Source organism: Pelobates fuscus, chromosome 12 (genome assembly GCF_036172605.1).
Source record: "Pelobates fuscus isolate aPelFus1 chromosome 12, aPelFus1.pri, whole genome shotgun sequence".
Taxonomy (NCBI): Eukaryota; Metazoa; Chordata; class Amphibia; order Anura; family Pelobatidae; genus Pelobates; species Pelobates fuscus.
Window position 1 is genome coordinate 54,924,815 of NC_086328.1, and position 8,071 is coordinate 54,932,885.

Sequence of the window (8,071 nt, forward strand, 5' to 3'; positions counted from 1 at the left end):
TAGCTAACAGACACACACATTTACTGACAGACACACACTCAGTGAAAGACATACATACTCACTGACAGACAAAAACACACATCTACAAATTAATAGAGGTGAAATGTGAATGCTTTTTTGATGGAATCCCTTTTCTAACGACACAGGACTAGGATTGCGTTTTCCTCAGGGTAAAAGGGACAGGTTCCCCGTATCTGGTGAAGATACACACTCACAATAATCGGGAAGTAACACACACTCACACACACAAACTCACACACACACACTAACACACACGCACACACTAACACACATTAACACACACTCACACACATTAACACATACACACACACACACACTAACACACACGCACACACTAACACACACTCACACACATTAACACACACTCACACACATTAACACATACACACACACATTAACACATACACACACACACACACACACATTTTTTTTTACATTTAATCCCCCCAGCCTCCTTACCTGTGGGAGAGCTGAGGGGATTCCCTGGGGTCCAGTGGTGTCACCTGGCGGGCGCACGAGGGAGCACTGTCCCCTGAGTGGTTCCTCTTCAGCTCCCTCACGCGCCGCGTACTGATACCGGTATCAGTGCGGTGCGCGAGGGAGCTGAAGAGGGAGCATTCAGGGGACAGTGCTCCCTCGCGCGCCTGCCAGCCTGCCTGCCCGCCGGGTGACACCAGGGCCAGCCTCGGGGGGCCCTGAGGTGGCCGGCTCTTGGGACCCCCAGGAGAAGAAGCTGGCCCAGTGGGTACATACCTGGGTCGCAGGGCGGCCGGGCCCCCTGGTGGGTCGGGCCCGGTCGCAGCCGCGACCCCTGCGACCCTAGTATGTACGCCACTGCTCATGCCCAGGGACTATGGGCCCTGTAACCAACCTCTAAAACACTTGATTCTTATGGTTTCCTTGTATTGTTCGGAACCCGAACAAACCCATGAACTGCGGACCACCTCTGGGCTTGTTAACCCTTATTGACCTCTCCTTCATCGTTTTCATACTATGGATGCTAAGTGCTCAGGTGGTTGGCCGCCGCTCGTATGCATGAACACGAGGAAACTTGGCGGACATCTTGTTTGTACGAACGCAGGCAGTGTTGTTTGGTCGTCGAGTGCATAGAACTAAAATCGGACACTCTAACTCGCGAACACCTAAACACTTATACAACTTTGTATAAGGATACAGTATGTACCCTGTATTAAACACCCTCACTCCCTGCTCTCTGTATAAGGATACTGTATGTACCCTGTATTAAACACCCTCACTCCGCTCTCTATTATAAGGATACTGTATGTACCCTGTATTAAACACCCTCACTCCACGCTCTCTGTATAAGGATTCTGTATGTACCCTGTATTAAACACCCTCACTCCGCGCTCTCTGTATAAGGATACTGTATGTACCCTGTATTAAACACCCTCACTCCGCGCTCTCTGTATAAGGATACTGTATGTACCCTGTATTAAACACTCTCACTCCGCGCTCTCTGTATAAGGATACTGTATGTACCCTGTATTAAACACCCTCACTCCCTGCTCTCTGTATAAGGATACTGTATGTATCCTGTATTAAACACCCTCACTCCCTGCTCTCTGTATAAGGATACTGTATGTACCCTGTATTAAACACCCTCACTCCATGCTCTCTGTATAAGGATACTGTATGTACCCTGTATTAAACACCCTCACTCCCTGCTCTCTGTATAAGGATACTGTATGTACCCTGTATTAAACACCCTCACTCCGCGCTCTCTGTATAAGGATACTGTATGTACCCTGTATTAAACACCCTCACTCCACGCTCTCTGTATAAGGATACTGTATGTACCCTGTATTAAACACCCTCACTCCGCGCTCTCTGTATAAGGATACTGTATGTACCCTGTATTAAACACCCTCACTCCGCGCTCTCTGTATAAGGATACTGTATGTACCCTGTATTAAACACCCTCACTCCCTCCTCTCTGTATAAGGATACTGTATGTACCCTGTATTAAACACCCTCACTCCGCGCTCTCTGTATAAGGATACTGTATGTACCCTGTATTAAACACCCTCACTCCGCGCTCTCTGTATAAGGATACTGTATGTACCCTGTATTAAACACCCTCACTCCCTGCTCTCTGTATAAGGATACTGTATGTACCCTGTATTAAACACCCTCACTCCCTCCTCTCTGTATAAGGATACTGTATGTACCCTGTATTAAACACCCTCACTCCCTGCTCTCTGTATAAGGATACTGTATGTACCCTGTATTAAACACTCTCACTCCGCGCTCTCTGTATAAGGATACTGTATGTACCCTGTATTAAACACCCTCACTCCCTGCTCTCTGTATAAGGATACTGTATGTACCCTGTATTAAACACCCTCACTCCGCGCTCTCTGTATAAGGATACTGTATGTAACCTGTATTAAACACTCTCACTCCGCGCTCTCTGTATAAGGATACTGTATGTACCCTGTATTAAACACCCTCACTCCCTGCTCTCTGTATAAGGATACTGTATGTATCCTTTATTAAACACCCTCACTCCCTGCTCTCTGTATAAGGATACTGTATGTACCCTGTATTAAACACCCTCACTCCCTGCTCTCTGTATAAGGATACTGTATGTACCCTGTATTAAACACCCTCACTCCGCGCTCTCTGTATAAGGATACTGTATGTACCCTGTATTAAACACCCTCACTCCGCGCTCTCTGTATAAGGATACTGTATGTACCCTGTATTAAACACCCTCACTCCGCGCTCTCTGTATAAGGATACTGTATGTACCCTGTATTAAACACCCTCACTCCGCGCTCTCTGTATAAGGATACTGTATGTACCCTGTATTAAACACCCTCACTCCCTCCTCTCTGTATAAGGATACTGTATGTACCCTGTATTAAACACCCTCACTCCCTCCTCTCTGTATAAGGATACTGTATGTACCCTGTATTAAACACCCTCACTCCGCGCTCTCTGTATAAGGATACTGTATGTACCCTGTATTAAACACCCTCACTCCCTGCTCTCTGTATAAGGATACTGTATGTACCCTGTATTAAACACTCTCACTCCCTGCTCTCTGTATAAGGATACTGTATGTACCCTGTATTAAACACTCTCACTCCGCGCTCTCTGTATAAGGATACTGTATGTACCCTGTATTAAACACCCTCACTCCCTGCTCTCTGTATAAGGATACTGTATGTACCCTGTATTAAACACCCTCACTCCGCGCTCTCTGTATAAGGATACTGTATGTATCCTGTATTAAACACCCTCACTCCCTGCTCTCTGTATAAGGATACTGTATGTACCCTGTATTAAACACCCTCACTCCATGCTCTCTGTATAAGGATACTGTATGTACCCTGTATTAAACACTCTCACTCCGCGCTCTCTGTATAAGGATACTGTATGTACCCTGTATTAAACACCCTCACTCCCTGCTCTCTGTATAAGGATACTGTATGTACCCTGTATTAAACACTCACTCCGCGCTCTCTGTATAAGGATACTGTATGTATCCTGTATTAAACACCCTCACTCCCTGCTCTCTGTATAAGGATACTGTATGTACCCTGTATTAAACACCCTCACTCCATGCTCTCTGTATAAGGATACTGTATGTACCCTGTATTAAACACTCTCACTCCCTGCTCTCTGTATAAGGATACTGTATGTACCCTGTATTAAACACCCTCACTCCCTGCTCTCTGTATAAGGATACTGTATGTACCCTGTATTAAACACCCTCACTCCCTGCTCTCTGTATAAGGATACTGTATGTACCCTGTATTAAACACCCTCACTCCCTGCTCTCTGTATAAGGATACTGTATGTACCCTGTATTAAACACCCTCACTCCCTGCTCTCTGTATAAGGATACTGTATGTACCCTGTATTAAACACTCTCACTCCCTGCTCTCTGTATAAGGATACTGTATGTACCCTGTATTAAACACTCTCACTCCGCGCTCTCTGTATAAGGATACTGTATGTACCCTGTATTAAACACCCTCACTCCCTGCTCTCTGTATAAGGATACTGTATGTACCCTGTATTAAACACCCTCACTCCGCGCTCTCTGTATAAGGATACTGTATGTACCCTGTATTAAACACCCTCACTCCGCGCTCTCTGTATAAGGATACTGTATGTACCCTGTATTAAACACCCTCACTCCATGCTCTCTGTATAAGGATACTGTATGTACCCTGTATTAAACACCCTCACTCCCTGCTCTCTGTATAAGGATACTGTATGTACCCTGTATTAAACACCCTCACTCCCTGCTCTCTGTATAAGGATACTGTATGTACCCTGTATTAAACACCCTCACTCCCTGCTCTCTGTATAAGGATACTGTATGTACCCTGTATTAAACACTCTCACTCCCTGCTCTCTGTATAAGGATACTGTATGTACCCTGTATTAAACACCCTCACTCCCTGCTCTCTGTATAAGGATACTGTATGTACCCTGTATTAAACACCCTCACCCCCTGCTCTCTGTATAAGGATACTGTATGTACCCTGTATTAAACACCCTCACTCCCTGCTCTCTGTATAAGGATACTGTATGTACCCTGCATTAAACACCCTAACTCCATGCTCTCTGAATAAGGATACTGTATGTACCGTGTATTAAACACCCTCACTCCCTGCTCTCTGTATAAGGATACTGTATGTACCCTGTATTAAACACCCTCACTCCGCGCTCTCTGTATAAGGATACTGTATGTACCCTGTATTAAACACCCTCACTCCGCGCTCTCTGTATAAGGATACTGTATGTACCCTGTATTAAACACCCTCACTCCCTGCTCTCTGTATAAGGATACTGTATGTACCCTGTATTAAACACCCTCACTCCGCGCTCTCTGTATAAGGATACTGTATGTACCCTGTATTAAACACCCTCACTCCATGCTCTCTGTATAAGGATACTGTATGTACCCTGTATTAAACACCCTCACTCCCTGCTCTCTGTATAAGGATACTGTATGTACCCTGTATTAAACACCCTCACTCCGCGCTCTCTGTATAAGGATACTGTATGTACCCTGTATTAAACACCCTCACTCCCTGCTCTCTGTATAAGGATACTGTATGTACCCTGTATTAAACACCCTCACTCCGCGCTCTCTGTATAAGGATACTGTATGTACCCTGTATTAAACACACTCACTCCACGCTCTCTGTATAAGGATACTGTATGTACCCTGTATTAAACACCCTCACTCCGCGCTCTCTGTATAAGGATACTGTATGTACCCTGTATTAAACACTCTCACTCCGCGCTCTCTGTATAAGGATACTGTATGTACCCTGTATTAAACACCCTCACTCCCTGCTCTCTGTATAAGGATACTGTATGTACCCTGTATTAAACACCCTCACTCCGCGCTCTCTGTATAAGGATACTGTATGTACCCTGTATTAAACACACTCACTCCACGCTCTCTGTATAAGGATACTGTATGTACCCTGTATTAAACACCCTCACTCCATGCTCTCTGTATAAGGATAATGTATGTACCCTGTATTAAACACCCTCACTCCGCGCTCTCTGTATAAGGATACTGTATGTACCCTGTATTAAACACCCTCACTCCCTGCTCTCTGTATAAGGATACTGTATGTACCCTGTATTAAACACCCTCACTCCATGCTCTCTGTATAAGGATAATGTATGTACCCTGTATTAAACACCCTCACTCCGCGCTCTCTGTATAAGGATAATGTATGTACCCTGTATTAAACACCCTCACTCCGCGCTCTCTGTATAAGGATACTGTATGTACCCTGTATTAAACACCCTCACTCCCTGCTCTCTGTATAAGGATACTGTATGTACCCTGTATTAAACACCCTCACTCCATGCTCTCTGTATAAGGATACTGTATGTACCCTGTATTAAACACCCTCACTCCACGCTCTCTGTATAAGGATACTGTATGTACCCTGCATTAAACACCCTCACTCCACGCTCTCTGTATAAGGATACTGTATGTACCCTGTATTAAACACCCTCACTCCACGCTCTCTGTATAAGGATACTGTATGTACCCTGTATTAAACACCCTCACTCCATGCTCTCTGTATAAGGATAATGTATGTACCCTGTATTAAACACCCTCACTCCGCGCTCTCTGTATAAGGATACTGTATGTACCCTGTATTAAACACCCTCACTCCCTGCTCTCTGTATAAGGATACTGTATGTACCCTGTATTAAACACCCTCACTCCCTGCTCTCTGTATAAGGATAATGTATGTACCCTGTATTAAACACCCTCACTCCGCGCTCTCTGTATAAGGATAATGTATGTACCCTGTATTAAACACCCTCACTCCGCGCTCTCTGTATAAGGATACTGTATGTACCCTGTATTAAACACACTCACTCCACGCTCTCTGTATAAGGATACTGTATGTACCCTGTATTAAACACCCTCACTCCATGCTCTCTGTATAAGGATACTGTATGTACCCTGTATTAAACACCCTCACTCCGCGCTCTCTGTATAAGGATACTGTATGTACCCTGCATTAAACACCCTCACTCCACGCTCTCTGTATAAGGATACTGTATGTACCCTGCATTAAACACCCTCACTCCACGCTCTCTGTATAAGGATACTGTATGTACCCTGTATTAAACACCCTCACTCCACGCTCTCTGTATAAGGATACTGTATGTACCCTGTATTAAACACCCTTACTCCATGCTCTCTGTATAAGGATAATGTATGTACCCTGTATTAAACACCCTCACTCCGCGCTCTCTGTATAAGGATACTGTATGTACCCTGTATTAAACACCCTCACTCCCTGCTCTCTGTATAAGGATAATGTATGTACCCTGTATTAAACACCCTCACTCCGCGCTCTCTGTATAAGGATACTGTATGTACCCTGTATTAAACACCCTCACTCCCTGCTCTCTGTATAAGGATACTGTATGTACCCTGTATTAAACACCCTCACTCCCTGCTCTCTGTATAAGGATACTGTATGTACCCTGTATTAAACACCCTCACTCCGCGCTCTCTGTATAAGGATACTGTATGTACCCTGTATTAAACACCCTCACTCCGCGCTCTCTGTATAAGGATACTGTATGTACCCTGTATTAAACACCCTCACTCCGCGCTCTCTGTATAAGGATACTGTATGTACCCTGTATTAAACACCCTCACTCCCTGCTCTCTGTATAAGGATACTGTATGTACCCTGTATTAAACACCCTCACTCCATGCTCTCTGTATAAGGATACTGTATGTACCCTGTATTAAACACCCTCACTCCGCGCTCTCTGTATAAGGATACTGTATGTACCCTGTATTAAACACCCTCACTCCGCGCTCTCTGTATAAGGATACTGTATGTACCCTGTATTAAACACCCTCACTCCCTGCTCTCTGTATAAGGATACTGTATGTACCCTGTATTAAACACCCTCACTCCGCGCTCTCTGTATAAGGATACTGTATGTACCCTGTATTAAACACCCTCACTCCATGCTCTCTGTATAAGGATACTGTATGTACCCTGTATTAAACACCCTCACTCCCTGCTCTCTGTATAAGGATACTGTATGTACCCTGTATTAAACACCCTCACTCCGCGCTCTCTGTATAAGGATACTGTATGTACCCTGTATTAAACACCCTCACTCCCTGCTCTCTGTATAAGGATACTGTATGTACCCTGTATTAAACACCCTCACTCCGCGCTCTCTGTATAAGGATACTGTATGTACCCTGTATTAAACACACTCACTCCACGCTCTCTGTATAAGGATACTGTATGTACCCTGTGTAACGGATCGCCTGGCACCCCGACTTGGTACCTCCGTTAATGGATGCTCCTAGTGCTTCCTGAGGACTCCAAGCACTCTGGCAGACACCACAATCACCGAACCGATGCAGCATATGAACCTTCTCAAGCATAGGAATGCTGTAGACCATTGAATAGGAACCATACGAATAGGCTTGTACTCCTAGCAGTCAACTGGAACAGCATGCCATAAATCCTTCCCCCCAATAATGAGACGAGGC